Below are 12,783 nucleotides of genomic sequence, written 5' to 3'. Positions count from 1 at the left end.
GTCAGACAGCTCCCCGTGCTCCATCTCCTCTTCCGCACTCTCTTCCCCTCCACTTCCCTCACTCTCCAACGATACAGCCCTTGAGTCTGGGTCAACTGAGAGGGCACCCCCTCCCACCTGCTCCTCCTTACACACACAATTTTCCTTTCTATTACCACACTCTCTGCATTTAATCACAGCCACACACTCCCTTGCATAGTGCCCCTGCTTCCCGCACTTCCGACAGAGGAAGTCAGGACAGTCCCTCACTATATGTCCAGGCTGGATGCACAATCTACACACCTTTAATTGTCTGTCATGGATGACACGGAAATATTCAGCACCCTTTTCAGTGTCAAAACGTGTGGACCAAGGCAAGGACCGTACTTCCTTGTTAAACTTCACCTTAACAAACCGTGTACCCTCACATATGGTCATCCCAGGCCACTTCCTCCTTGCAATCGGCGAAACTGCCTCCACACCCCAGTCCGCAAGCTTCTTCAGAATCTCCTCATCCGTAATGTACACTGGTAGACTCATAAAGGACACCACCATCTCATCTGCAGTCAAGTCTTTTGCGACGACGCTGGTCCCCCTTATCCTAAAACCATCCAACAATCGCCTCTTCCCGTTGGGGTGATTCATCGTTACTTCATATTGGTTCAATGAGAGGTAGCGACATCCCAAGACCAATCCACATACACTCTGCATCGCCCTTAGCATCTCAATCATCGGGATTTTCTCCTCTCCCACAAGCTCCACAGCCACAGACAACTCCCTGCTGTAGCTCGGGCCACCATCCGCAACCTTGTCCTCCTTCTCTCTTGTTGCTCTCTCCGCAGTCACCGGTCTCCCGCCTAGTACGTCCTCCGATGTCCTCTTCGCCACACAACCACCATCCGTCACCGCAGCAGGAGCCGTGTTCCGTTCCATGCCGTCCTCCATTCGAGTTTCCGAAACCGCGTGAGACATCGAAAAAAACCGAACTAAAGTATACTAATACTCCCCCAAACAGCAAGCTGTCGGGGGAATAAACGACGAGACGAAAAACTAACCAAAAAAATATCTATAAATACTTGATTTACCACCAAAAGAATCCTCGCTCCAACACCGTCCTCCTCTCACCACTCAAGCACACCAAACACTTCCTCAATGAGCGTATCACTTCCTCAATGGGCGTGTTCAGGGTGGTATGGCCGTAAGCAATTAGTACAGGCGCAAAACCAGGTTTTATACAGTAGCACATAAGGAGTGAGAAAGCTGCTGAGGCTCGACGTTACACTCTTACAAAAACAATCATTAGTTAGATATAAACGGCAGTAATTGATTCAGTAGGACTCCTTATCCATGTAAACGATCATTGTGACATCGGAATTCATTAATTATCTGAAATACACTGCGTGTGCGTGTGATGTTAAATGTTTGAACCAAGGTTAACGGTTAAAGTGTCAGAGAATGGGTGGTGATTTTTTGACGTCCTCCCATGATCTGAAGTGAGCGTGCGTGTTTGTGTTGGTGAAAGTTTAAGAAATGTACAACTGTCGGTTCAGCTCTCTGGTGCTCCCTGCTGGCAGTATCACTATACTGTCCTCATGTTTCACAAAAATAGTTTTGAGAGACGTTGTCAGTTTTTGTATGTTGCTTAAATCCTCCAAAGCGGTTGGCAGTAAACATCAGGTCACGGTACGCCACGGTAGGCCACAGAGGCAATGAGCTCGAGTTGAAAAAGAAAAAGCTTACAGCACCTGGTATTCCCAGGCGGTCTCCCATCCAAGTACTAACCAGGCCCGACCCTGCTTAGCTACCGAGATCAGACGAGATCGGGCGTGTTCAGGGTGGTATGGCCGTAAGCAATTAGTGCAGGCGCAAAACCAGGTTTTCTACAGTAGCACATAAGGAGTGAGAAAGCTGCTGAGGCTCGACGTTACACTTTTACAAAAACAATCATTAGTTAGATATAAACGGCAGTAATTGATTCAGTAGGACTCCTTATCCATGTAAACGATCATTGTGACATCTGAATTCATTAATTATCTGAAATACACTGCGTGTGCGTGTGATGTTAAATGTTTGAACCAAGGTTAACGGTTAAAGTGTCAGAGAATGGGTGGTGATTTTTTGACGTCCTCCCATGATCTGAAGTGAGCGTGCGTGTTTGTGTTGGTGAAAGTTTAAGAAATGTACAACTGTCGGTTCAGCTCTCTGGTGCTCCCTGCTGGCAGTATCACTATACTGTCCTCATGTTTCACAAAAATAGTTTTGAGAGACGTTGTCAGTTTTTGTATGTTGCTTAAATCCTCCAAAGCGGTTGGCAGTAAACATCAGGTCACGGTACGCCACGGTAGGCCACGGAGTCAATGAGCTCGAGTTGAAAAAGAAAAAGCTTACAGCACCTGGTATTCCCAGGCGGTCTCCCACCCAAGTACTAACCAGGCCCGACCCTGCTTAGCTTCCGAGATCAGACGAGATCGGGCGTGTTCAGGGTGGTATGGCCGTAAGCAATTAGTGCAGGCGCAAAACCAGGTTTTATACAGTAGCACATAAGGAGTGAGAAAGCTGCTGAGGCTCGACGTTACACTCTTACAAAAACAATCATTAGTTAGATATAAACGGCAGTAATTGATTCAGTAGGAACTCCTTATCCATGTAAACGATCATTGTGACATCTGAATTCATTAATTATCTGAAATACACTGCGTGTGCGTGTGATGTTAAATGTTTGAACCAAGGTTAACGGTTAAAGTGTCAGAGAATGGGTGGTGATTTTTTGACGTCCTCCCATGATCTGAAGTGAGCGTGCGTGTTTGTGTTGGTGAAAGTTTAAGAAATGTACAACTGTCGGTTCAGCTATCTGGTGCTCCCTGCTGGCAGTATCACTATACTGTCCTCATGTTTCACAAAAATAGTTTTGAGAGACGTTGTCAGTTTTTGTATGTTGCTTAAATCCTCCAAAGCGGTTGGCAGTAAACATCAGGTCACGGTACGCCACGGTAGGCCACGGAGGCAATGAGCTCGAGTTGAAAAAGAAAAAGCTTACAGCACCTGGTATTCCCAGGCGGTCTCCCATCCAAGTACTAACCAGGCCCGACCCTGCTTAGCTTCCGAGATCAGACGAGATCGGGCGTGTTCAGGGTGGTATGGCCTAAAGCAATTAGTGCAGGCGCAAAACCAGGTTTTATACAGTAGCACATAAGGAGTGAGAAAGCTGCTGAGGCTCGACGTTACACTTTTACAAAAACAATCATTAGTTAGATATAAACGGCAGTAATTGATTCAGTAGGACTCCTTATCCATGTAAACGATCATTGTGACATCTGAATTCATTAATTATCTGAAATACACTGCGTGTGCGTGTGATGTTAAATGTTTGAACCAAGGTTAACGGTTAAAGTGTCAGAGAATGGGTGGTGATTTTTTGACGTCCTCCCATGATCTGAAGTGAGCGTGCGTGTTTGTGTTGGTGAAAGTTTAAGAAATGTACAACTGTCGGTTCAGCTCTCTGGTGCTCCCTGCTGGCAGTATCACTATACTGTCCTCATGTTTCACAAAAATAGTTTTGAGAGACGTTGTCAGTTTTTGTATGTTGCTTAAATCCTCCAAAGCGGTTGGCAGTAAACATCAGGTCACGGTACGCCACGGTAGGCCACGGAGTCAATGAGCTCGAGTTGAAAAAGAAAAAGCTTACAGCACCTGGTATTCCCAGGCGGTCTCCCATCCAAGTACTAACCAGGCCCGACCCTGCTTAGCTTCCGAGATCAGACGAGATCGGGCGTGTTCAGGGTGGTATGGCCGTAAGCAATTAGTGCAGGCGCAAAACCAGGTTTTATACAGTAGCACATAAGGAGTGAGAAAGCTGCTGAGGCTCGACGTTACACTTTACAAAAACAATCATTAGTTAGATATAAACGGCAGTAATTGATTCAGTAGGACTCCTTATCCATGTAAACGATCATTGTGACATCTGAATTCATTAATTATCTGAAATACACTGCGTGTGCGTGTGATGTTAAATGTTTGAACCAAGGTTAACGGTTAAAGTGTCAGAGAATGGGTGGTGATTTTTTGACGTCCTCCCATGATCTGAAGTGAGCGTGCGTGTTTGTGTTGGTGAAAGTTTAAGAAATGTACAACTGTCGGTTCAGCTCTCTGGTGCTCCCTGCTGGCAGTATCACTATACTGTCCTCATGTTTCACAAAAATAGTTTTGAGAGACGTTGTCAGTTTTTGTATGTTGCTTAAATCCTCCAAAGCGGTTGGCAGTAAACATCAGGTCACGGTACGCCACGGTAGGCCACGGAGTCAATGAGCTCGAGTTGAAAAAGAAAAAGCTTACAGCACCTGGTATTCCCAGGCGGTCTCCCATCCAAGTACTAACCAGGCCCGACCCTGCTTAGCTTCCGAGATCAGACGAGATCGGGCGTGTTCAGGGTGGTATGGCCGTAAGCAATTAGTGCAGGCGCAAAACCAGGTTTTATACAGTAGCACATAAGGAGTGAGAAAGCTGCTGAGGCTCGACGTTACACTTTTACAAAAACAATCATTAGTTAGATATAAACGGCAGTAATTGATTCAGTAGGACTCCTTATCCATGTAAACGATCATTGTGACATCTGAATTCATTAATTATCTGAAATACACTGCGTGTGCGTGTGATGTTAAATGTTTGAACCAAGGTTAACGGTTAAAGTGTCAGAGAATGGGTGGTGATTTTTTGACGTCCTCCCATGATCTGAAGTGAGCGTGCGTGTTTGTGTTGGTGAAAGTTTAAGAAATGTACAACTGTCGGTTCAGCTCTCTGGTGCTCCCTGCTGGCAGTATCACTATACTGTCCTCATGTTTCACAAAAATAGTTTTGAGAGACGTTGTCAGTTTTTGTATGTTGCTTAAATCCTCCAAAGCGGTTGGCAGTAAACATCAGGTCACGGTACGCCACGGTAGGCCACGGAGTCAATGAGCTCGAGTTGAAAAAGAAAAAGCTTACAGCACCTGGTATTCCCAGGCGGTCTCCCATCCAAGTACTAACCAGGCCCGACCCTGCTTAGCTTCCGAGATCAGACGAGATCGGGCGTGTTCAGGGTGGTATGGCCGAAAGCAATTAGTGCAGGCGCAAAACCAGGTTTTATACAGTAGCACATAAGGAGTGAGAAAGCTGCTGAGGCTCGACGTTACACTCTTACAAAAACAATCATAAGTTAGATATAAACGGCAGTAATTGATTCAGTAGGACTCCTTATCCATGTAAACGATCATTGTGACATCTGAATTCATTAATTATCTGAAATACACTGCGTGTGCGTGTGATGTTAAATGTTTGAACCAAGGTTAACGGTTAAAGTGTCAGAGAATGGGTGGTGATTTTTTGACGTCCTCCCATGATCTGAAGTGAGCGTGCGTGTTTGTGTTGGTGAAAGTTTAAGAAATGTACAACTGTCGGTTCAGCTCTCTGGTGCTCCCTGCTGGCAGTATCACTATACTGTCCTCATGTTTCACAAAAATAGTTTTGAGAGACGTTGTCAGTTTTTGTATGTTGCTTAAATCCTCCAAAGCGGTTGGCAGTAAACATCAGGTCACGGTACGCCACGGTAGGCCACGGAGTCAATGAGCTCGAGTTGAAAAAGAAAAAGCTTACAGCACCTGGTATTCCCAGGCGGTCTCCCATCCAAGTACTAACCAGGCCCGACCCTGCTTAGCTTCCGAGATCAGACGAGATCGGGCGTGTTCAGGGTGGTATGGCCGTAAGCAATTAGTGCAGGCGCAAAACCAGGTTTTATACAGTAGCACATAAGGAGTGAGAAAGCTGCTGAGGCTCGACGTTACACTCTTACAAAAACAATCATTAGTTAGATATAAACGGCAGTAATTGATTCAGTAGGACTCCTTATCCATGTAAACGATCATTGTGACATCTGAATTCATTAATTATCTGAAATACACTGCGTGTGCGTGTGATGTTAAATGTTTGAACCAAGGTTAACGGTTAAAGTGTCAGAGAATGGGTGGTGATTTTTTGACGTCCTCCCATGATCTGAAGTGAGCGTGCGTGTTTGTGTTGGTGAAAGTTTAAGAAATGTACAACTGTCGGTTCAGCTCTCTGGTGCTCCCTGCTGGCAGTATCACTATACTGTCCTCATGTTTCACAAAAATAGTTTTGAGAGACGTTGTCAGTTTTTGTATGTTGCTTAAATCCTCCAAAGCGGTTGGCAGTAAACATCAGGTCACGGTACGCCACGGTAGGCCACGGAGTCAATGAGCTCGAGTTGAAAAAGAAAAAGCTTACAGCACCTGGTATTCCCAGGCGGTCTCCCATCCAAGTACTAACCAGGCCCGACCCTGCTTAGCTTCCGAGATCAGACGAGATCGGGCGTGTTCAGGGTGGTATGGCCGTAAGCAATTAGTGCAGGCGCAAAACCAGGTTTTATACAGTAGCACATAAGGAGTGAGAAAGCTGCTGAGGCTCGACGTTACACTTTTACAAAAACAATCATTAGTTAGATATAAACGGCAGTAATTGATTCAGTAGGACTCCTTATCCATGTAAACGATCATTGTGACATCTGAATTCATTAATTATCTGAAATACACTGCGTGTGCGTGTGATGTTAAATGTTTGAACCAAGGTTAACGGTTAAAGTGTCAGAGAATGGGTGGTGATTTTTTGACGTCCTCCCATGATCTGAAGTGAGCGTGCGTGTTTGTGTTGGTGAAAGTTTAAGAAATGTACAACTGTCGGTTCAGCTCTCTGGTGCTCCCTGCTGGCAGTATCACTATACTGTCCTCATGTTTCACAAAAATAGTTTTGAGAGACGTTGTCAGTTTTTGTATGTTGCTTAAATCCTCCAAAGCGGTTGGCAGTAAACATCAGGTCACGGTACGCCACGGTAGGCCACGGAGTCAATGAGCTCGAGTTGAAAAAGAAAAAGCTTACAGCACCTGGTATTCCCAGGCGGTCTCCCATCCAAGTACTAACCAGGCCCGACCCTGCTTAGCTTCCGAGATCAGACGAGATCGGGCGTGTTCAGGGTGGTATGGCCGTAAGCAATTAGTGCAGGCGCAAAACCAGGTTTTATACAGTAGCACATAAGGAGTGAGAAAGCTGCTGAGGCTCGACGTTACACTTTTACAAAAACAATCATTAGTTAGATATAAACGGCAGTAATTGATTCAGTAGGACTCCTTATCCATGTAAACGATCATTGTGACATCTGAATTCATTAATTATCTGAAATACACTGCGTGTGCGTGTGATGTTAAATGTTTGAACCAAGGTTAACGGTTAAAGTGTCAGAGAATGGGTGGTGATTTTTTGACGTCCTCCCATGATCTGAAGTGAGCGTGCGTGTTTGTGTTGGTGAAAGTTTAAGAAATGTACAACTGTCGGTTCAGCTCTCTGGTGCTCCCTGCTGGCAGTATCACTATACTGTCCTCATGTTTCACAAAAATAGTTTTGAGAGACGTTGTCAGTTTTTGTATGTTGCTTAAATCCTCCAAAGCGGTTGGCAGTAAACATCAGGTCACGGTACGCCACGGAGTCAATGAGCTCGAGTTGAAAAAGAAAAAGCTTACAGCACCTGGTATTCCCAGGCGGTCTCCCATCCAAGTACTAACCAGGCCCGACCCTGCTTAGCTTCCGAGATCAGACGAGATCGGGCGTGTTCAGGGTGGTATGGCCGTAAGCAATTAGTGCAGGCGCAAAACCAGGTTTTATACAGTAGCACATAAGGAGTGAGAAAGCTGCTGAGGCTCGACGTTACACTCTTACAAAAACAATCATTAGTTAGATATAAACGGCAGTAATTGATTCAGTAGGACTCCTTATCCATGTAAACGATCATTGTGACATCTGAATTCATTAATTATCTGAAATACACTGCGTGTGCGTGTGATGTTAAATGTTTGAACCAAGGTTAACGGTTAAAGTGTCAGAGAATGGGTGGTGATTTTTTGACGTCCTCCCATGATCTGAAGTGAGCGTGCGTGTTTGTGTTGGTGAAAGTTTAAGAAATGTACAACTGTCGGTTCAGCTCTCTGGTGCTCCCTGCTGGCAGTATCACTATACTGTCCTCATGTTTCACAAAAATAGTTTTGAGAGACGTTGTCAGTTTTTGTATGTTGCTTAAATCCTCCAAAGCGGTTGGCAGTAAACATCAGGTCACGGTACGCCACGGTAGGCCACGGAGGCAATGAGCTCGAGTTGAAAAAGAAAAAGCTTACAGCACCTGGTATTCCCAGGCGGTCTCCCATCCAAGTACTAACCAGGCCCGACCCTGCTTAGCTTCCGAGATCAGACGAGATCGGGCGTGTTCAGGGTGGTATGGCCGTAAGCAATTAGTGCAGGCGCAAAACCAGGTTTTATACAGTAGCACATAAGGAGTGAGAAAGCTGCTGAGGCTCGACGTTACACTTTTACAAAAACAATCATTAGTTAGATATAAACGGCAGTAATTGATTCAGTAGGACTCCTTATCCATGTAAACGATCATTGTGACATCTGAATTCATTAATTATCTGAAATACACTGCGTGTGCGTGTGATGTTAAATGTTTGAACCAAGGTTAACGGTTAAAGTGTCAGAGAATGGGTGGTGATTTTTTGACGTCCTCCCATGATCTGAAGTGAGCGTGCGTGTTTGTGTTGGTGAAAGTTTAAGAAATGTACAACTGTCGGTTCAGCTCTCTGGTGCTCCCTGCTGGCAGTATCACTATACTGTCCTCATGTTTCACAAAAATAGTTTTGAGAGACGTTGTCAGTTTTTGTATGTTGCTTAAATCCTCCAAAGCGGTTGGCAGTAAACATCAGGTCACGGTACGCCACGGTAGGCCACGGAGTCAATGAGCTCGAGTTGAAAAAGAAAAAGCTTACAGCACCTGGTATTCCCAGGCGGTCTCCCATCCAAGTACTAACCAGGCCCGACCCTGCTTAGCTTCCGAGATCAGACGAGATCGGGCGTGTTCAGGGTGGTATGGCCGTAAGCAATTAGTGCAGGCGCAAAACCAGGTTTTATACAGTAGCACATAAGGAGTGAGAAAGCTGCTGAGGCTCGACGTTACACTCTTACAAAAACAATCATTAGTTAGATATAAACGGCAGTAATTGATTCAGTAGGACTCCTTATCCATGTAAACGATCATTGTGACATCTGAATTCATTAATTATCTGAAATACACTGCGTGTGCGTGTGATGTTAAATGTTTGAACCAAGGTTAACGGTTAAAGTGTCAGAGAATGGGTGGTGATTTTTTGACGTCCTCCCATGATCTGAAGTGAGCGTGCGTGTTTGTGTTGGTGAAAGTTTAAGAAATGTACAACTGTCGGTTCAGCTCTCTGGTGCTCCCTGCTGGCAGTATCACTATACTGTCCTCATGTTTCACAAAAATAGTTTTGAGAGACGTTGTCAGTTTTTGTATGTTGCTTAAATCCTCCAAAGCGGTTGGCAGTAAACATCAGGTCACGGTACGCCACGGAGTCAATGAGCTCGAGTTGAAAAAGAAAAAGCTTACAGCACCTGGTATTCCCAGGCGGTCTCCCATCCAAGTACTAACCAGGCCCGACCCTGCTTAGCTTCCGAGATCAGACGAGATCGGGCGTGTTCAGGGTGGTATGGCCGTAAGCAATTAGTGCAGGCGCAAAACCAGGTTTTATACAGTAGCACATAAGGAGTGAGAAAGCTGCTGAGGCTCGACGTTACACTCTTACAAAAACAATCATTAGTTAGATATAAACGGCAGTAATTGATTCAGTAGGACTCCTTATCCATGTAAACGATCATTGTGACATCTGAATTCATTAATTATCTGAAATACACTGCGTGTGCGTGTGATGTTAAATGTTTGAACCAAGGTTAACGGTTAAAGTGTCAGAGAATGGGTGGTGATTTTTTGACGTCCTCCCATGATCTGAAGTGAGCGTGCGTGTTTGTGTTGGTGAAAGTTTAAGAAATGTACAACTGTCGGTTCAGCTCTCTGGTGCTCCCTGCTGGCAGTATCACTATACTGTCCTCATGTTTCACAAAAATAGTTTTGAGAGACGTTGTCAGTTTTTGTATGTTGCTTAAATCCTCCAAAGCGGTTGGCAGTAAACATCAGGTCACGGTACGCCACGGTAGGCCACGGAGTCAATGAGCTCGAGTTGAAAAAGAAAAAGCTTACAGCACCTGGTATTCCCAGGCGGTCTCCCATCCAAGTACTAACCAGGCCCGACCCTGCTTAGCTTCCGAGATCAGACGAGATCGGGCGTGTTCAGGGTGGTATGGCCGTAAGCAATTAGTGCAGGCGCAAAACCAGGTTTTATACAGTAGCACATAAGGAGTGAGAAAGCTGCTGAGGCTCGACGTTACACTCTTACAAAAACAATCATTAGTTAGATATAAACGGCAGTAATTGATTCAGTAGGACTCCTTATCCATGTAAACGATCATTGTGACATCTGAATTCATTAATTATCTGAAATACACTGCGTGTGCGTGTGATGTTAAATGTTTGAACCAAGGTTAACGGTTAAAGTGTCAGAGAATGGGTGGTGATTTTTTGACGTCCTCCCATGATCTGAAGTGAGCGTGCGTGTTTGTGTTGGTGAAAGTTTAAGAAATGTACAACTGTCGGTTCAGCTCTCTGGTGCTCCCTGCTGGCAGTATCACTATACTGTCCTCATGTTTCACAAAAATAGTTTTGAGAGACGTTGTCAGTTTTTGTATGTTGCTTAAATCCTCCAAAGCGGTTGGCAGTAAACATCAGGTCACGGTACGCCACGGTAGGCCACGGAGTCAATGAGCTCGAGTTGAAAAAGAAAAAGCTTACAGCACCTGGTATTCCCAGGCGGTCTCCCATCCAAGTACTAACCAGGCCCGACCCTGCTTAGCTTCCGAGATCAGACGAGATCGGGCGTGTTCAGGGTGGTATGGCCGTAAGCAATTAGTGCAGGCGCAAAACCAGGTTTATACAGTAGCACATAAGGAGTGAGAAAGCTGCTGAGGCTCGACGTTACACTTTACAAAAACAATCATTAGTTAGATATAAACGGCAGTAATTGATTCAGTAGGACTCCTTATCCATGTAAACGATCATTGTGACATCTGAATTCATTAATTATCTGAAATACACTGCGTGTGCGTGTGATGTTAAATGTTTGAACCAAGGTTAACGGTTAAAGTGTCAGAGAATGGGTGGTGATTTTTTGACGTCCTCCCATGATCTGAAGTGAGCGTGCGTGTTTGTGTTGGTGAAAGTTTAAGAAATGTACAACTGTCGGTTCAGCTCTCTGGTGCTCCCTGCTGGCAGTATCACTATACTGTCCTCATGTTTCACAAAAATAGTTTTGAGAGACGTTGTCAGTTTTTGTATGTTGCTTAAATCCTCCAAAGCGGTTGGCAGTAAACATCAGGTCACGGTACGCCACGGTAGGCCACGGAGGCAATGAGCTCGAGTTGAAAAAGAAAAAGCTTACAGCACCTGGTATTCCCAGGCGGTCTCCCATCCAAGTACTAACCAGGCCCGACCCTGCTTAGCTTCCGAGATCAGACGAGATCGGGCGTGTTCAGGGTGGTATGGCCGTAAGCAATTAGTGCAGGCGCAAAACCAGGTTTTATACAGTAGCACATAAGGAGTGAGAAAGCTGCTGAGGCTCGACGTTACACTCTTACAAAAACAATCATTAGTTAGATATAAACGGCAGTAATTGATTCAGTAGGACTCCTTATCCATGTAAACGATCATTGTGACATCTGAATTCATTAATTATCTGAAATACACTGCGTGTGCGTGTGATGTTAAATGTTTGAACCAAGGTTAACGGTTAAAGTGTCAGAGAATGGGTGGTGATTTTTGACGTCCTCCCATGATCTGAAGTGAGCGTGCGTGTTTGTGTTGGTGAAAGTTTAAGAAATGTACAACTGTCGGTTCAGCTCTCTGGTGCTCCCTGCTGGCAGTATCACTATACTGTCCTCATGTTTCACAAAAATAGTTTTGAGAGACGTTGTCAGTTTTTGTATGTTGCTTAAATCCTCCAAAGCGGTTGGCAGTAACATCAGGTCACGGTACGCCACGGTAGGCCACGGAGTCAATGAGCTCGAGTTGAAAAAGAAAAAGCTTACAGCACCTGGTATTCCCAGGCGGTCTCCCATCCAAGTACTAACCAGGCCCGACCCTGCTTAGCTTCCGAGATCAGACGAGATCGGGCGTGTTCAGGGTGGTATGGCCGTAAGCAATTAGTGCAGGCGCAAAACCAGGTTTTATACAGTAGCACATAAGGAGTGAGAAAGCTGCTGAGGCTCGACGTTACACTCTTACAAAACAATCATTAGTTAGATATAAACGGCAGTAATTGATTCAGTAGGACTCCTTATCCATGTAAACGATCATTGTGACATCTGAATTCATTAATTATCTGAAATACACTGCGTGTGCGTGTGATGTTAAATGTTTGAACCAAGGTTAACGGTTAAAGTGTCAGAGAATGGGTGGTGATTTTTTGACGTCCTCCCATGATCTGAAGTGAGCGTGCGTGTTTGTGTTGGTGAAAGTTTAAGAAATGTACAAATGTCGGTTCAGCTCTCTGGTGCTCCCTGCTGGCAGTATCACTATACTGTCCTCATGTTTCACAAAAATAGTTTTGAGAGACGTTGTCAGTTTTTGTATGTTGCTTAAATCCTCCAAAGCGGTTGGCAGTAAACATCAGGTCACGGTACGCACGGTAGGCCACGGAGTCAATGAGCTCGAGTTGAAAAAGAAAAAGCTTACAGCACCTGGTATTCCCAGGCGGTCTCCCATCCAAGTACTAACCAGGCCCGACCCTACTTAGCTTCCGAGATCAG

General features: G+C 45.1%; 17 non-coding genes across 17 annotated transcripts; all 17 read right to left on the bottom strand.

Annotated features, from left to right (window-relative positions):
* Window positions 1–1,712: 1,712 nt before the first annotated feature.
* Window positions 1,713–1,831, bottom strand: LOC130399820 (5S ribosomal RNA). Its single transcript, XR_008902318.1, has one exon. It is a non-coding gene; the product is annotated as a 5S ribosomal RNA (ribosomal RNA).
* Window positions 1,832–2,360: 529 nt separating this feature from the next.
* Window positions 2,361–2,479, bottom strand: LOC130399510 (5S ribosomal RNA). Its single transcript, XR_008902017.1, has one exon. It is a non-coding gene; the product is annotated as a 5S ribosomal RNA (ribosomal RNA).
* A 530-nt stretch (window positions 2,480–3,009) lies between these two features.
* Window positions 3,010–3,128, bottom strand: LOC130394399 (5S ribosomal RNA). The gene has a single exon (XR_008897562.1). It is a non-coding gene; the product is annotated as a 5S ribosomal RNA (ribosomal RNA).
* Window positions 3,129–3,657: 529 nt separating this feature from the next.
* On the bottom strand, window positions 3,658–3,776 carry LOC130397677 (5S ribosomal RNA). Its single transcript, XR_008900258.1, has one exon. It is a non-coding gene; the product is annotated as a 5S ribosomal RNA (ribosomal RNA).
* A 528-nt stretch (window positions 3,777–4,304) lies between these two features.
* Window positions 4,305–4,423, bottom strand: LOC130397675 (5S ribosomal RNA). Its single transcript, XR_008900256.1, has one exon. It is a non-coding gene; the product is annotated as a 5S ribosomal RNA (ribosomal RNA).
* Window positions 4,424–4,952: 529 nt separating this feature from the next.
* LOC130400135 (5S ribosomal RNA) lies at window positions 4,953–5,071 on the bottom strand. The gene has a single exon (XR_008902614.1). It is a non-coding gene; the product is annotated as a 5S ribosomal RNA (ribosomal RNA).
* Window positions 5,072–5,600: 529 nt separating this feature from the next.
* On the bottom strand, window positions 5,601–5,719 carry LOC130397674 (5S ribosomal RNA). The gene has a single exon (XR_008900255.1). It is a non-coding gene; the product is annotated as a 5S ribosomal RNA (ribosomal RNA).
* A 529-nt stretch (window positions 5,720–6,248) lies between these two features.
* On the bottom strand, window positions 6,249–6,367 carry LOC130397673 (5S ribosomal RNA). Its single transcript, XR_008900253.1, has one exon. It is a non-coding gene; the product is annotated as a 5S ribosomal RNA (ribosomal RNA).
* Window positions 6,368–6,896: 529 nt separating this feature from the next.
* On the bottom strand, window positions 6,897–7,015 carry LOC130397672 (5S ribosomal RNA). Its single transcript, XR_008900252.1, has one exon. It is a non-coding gene; the product is annotated as a 5S ribosomal RNA (ribosomal RNA).
* Window positions 7,016–7,534: 519 nt separating this feature from the next.
* LOC130397671 (5S ribosomal RNA) lies at window positions 7,535–7,653 on the bottom strand. Its single transcript, XR_008900251.1, has one exon. It is a non-coding gene; the product is annotated as a 5S ribosomal RNA (ribosomal RNA).
* Window positions 7,654–8,182: 529 nt separating this feature from the next.
* Window positions 8,183–8,301, bottom strand: LOC130397670 (5S ribosomal RNA). The gene has a single exon (XR_008900250.1). It is a non-coding gene; the product is annotated as a 5S ribosomal RNA (ribosomal RNA).
* A 529-nt stretch (window positions 8,302–8,830) lies between these two features.
* On the bottom strand, window positions 8,831–8,949 carry LOC130397668 (5S ribosomal RNA). The gene has a single exon (XR_008900249.1). It is a non-coding gene; the product is annotated as a 5S ribosomal RNA (ribosomal RNA).
* Window positions 8,950–9,468: 519 nt separating this feature from the next.
* Window positions 9,469–9,587, bottom strand: LOC130397667 (5S ribosomal RNA). The gene has a single exon (XR_008900248.1). It is a non-coding gene; the product is annotated as a 5S ribosomal RNA (ribosomal RNA).
* A 529-nt stretch (window positions 9,588–10,116) lies between these two features.
* On the bottom strand, window positions 10,117–10,235 carry LOC130397666 (5S ribosomal RNA). Its single transcript, XR_008900247.1, has one exon. It is a non-coding gene; the product is annotated as a 5S ribosomal RNA (ribosomal RNA).
* A 529-nt stretch (window positions 10,236–10,764) lies between these two features.
* LOC130397665 (5S ribosomal RNA) lies at window positions 10,765–10,883 on the bottom strand. Its single transcript, XR_008900246.1, has one exon. It is a non-coding gene; the product is annotated as a 5S ribosomal RNA (ribosomal RNA).
* Window positions 10,884–11,410: 527 nt separating this feature from the next.
* Window positions 11,411–11,529, bottom strand: LOC130397663 (5S ribosomal RNA). Its single transcript, XR_008900244.1, has one exon. It is a non-coding gene; the product is annotated as a 5S ribosomal RNA (ribosomal RNA).
* A 527-nt stretch (window positions 11,530–12,056) lies between these two features.
* On the bottom strand, window positions 12,057–12,175 carry LOC130397662 (5S ribosomal RNA). Its single transcript, XR_008900242.1, has one exon. It is a non-coding gene; the product is annotated as a 5S ribosomal RNA (ribosomal RNA).
* Window positions 12,176–12,783: the final 608 nt, after the last annotated feature.

This window comes from Gadus chalcogrammus, chromosome 12, assembly GCF_026213295.1.
Source record: "Gadus chalcogrammus isolate NIFS_2021 chromosome 12, NIFS_Gcha_1.0, whole genome shotgun sequence".
In the NCBI taxonomy this organism is placed as follows: Eukaryota; Metazoa; Chordata; class Actinopteri; order Gadiformes; family Gadidae; genus Gadus; species Gadus chalcogrammus.
Note: the sequence above shows the minus strand (reverse complement) of the source record. Positions and strands in the feature narration are given on the sequence as shown.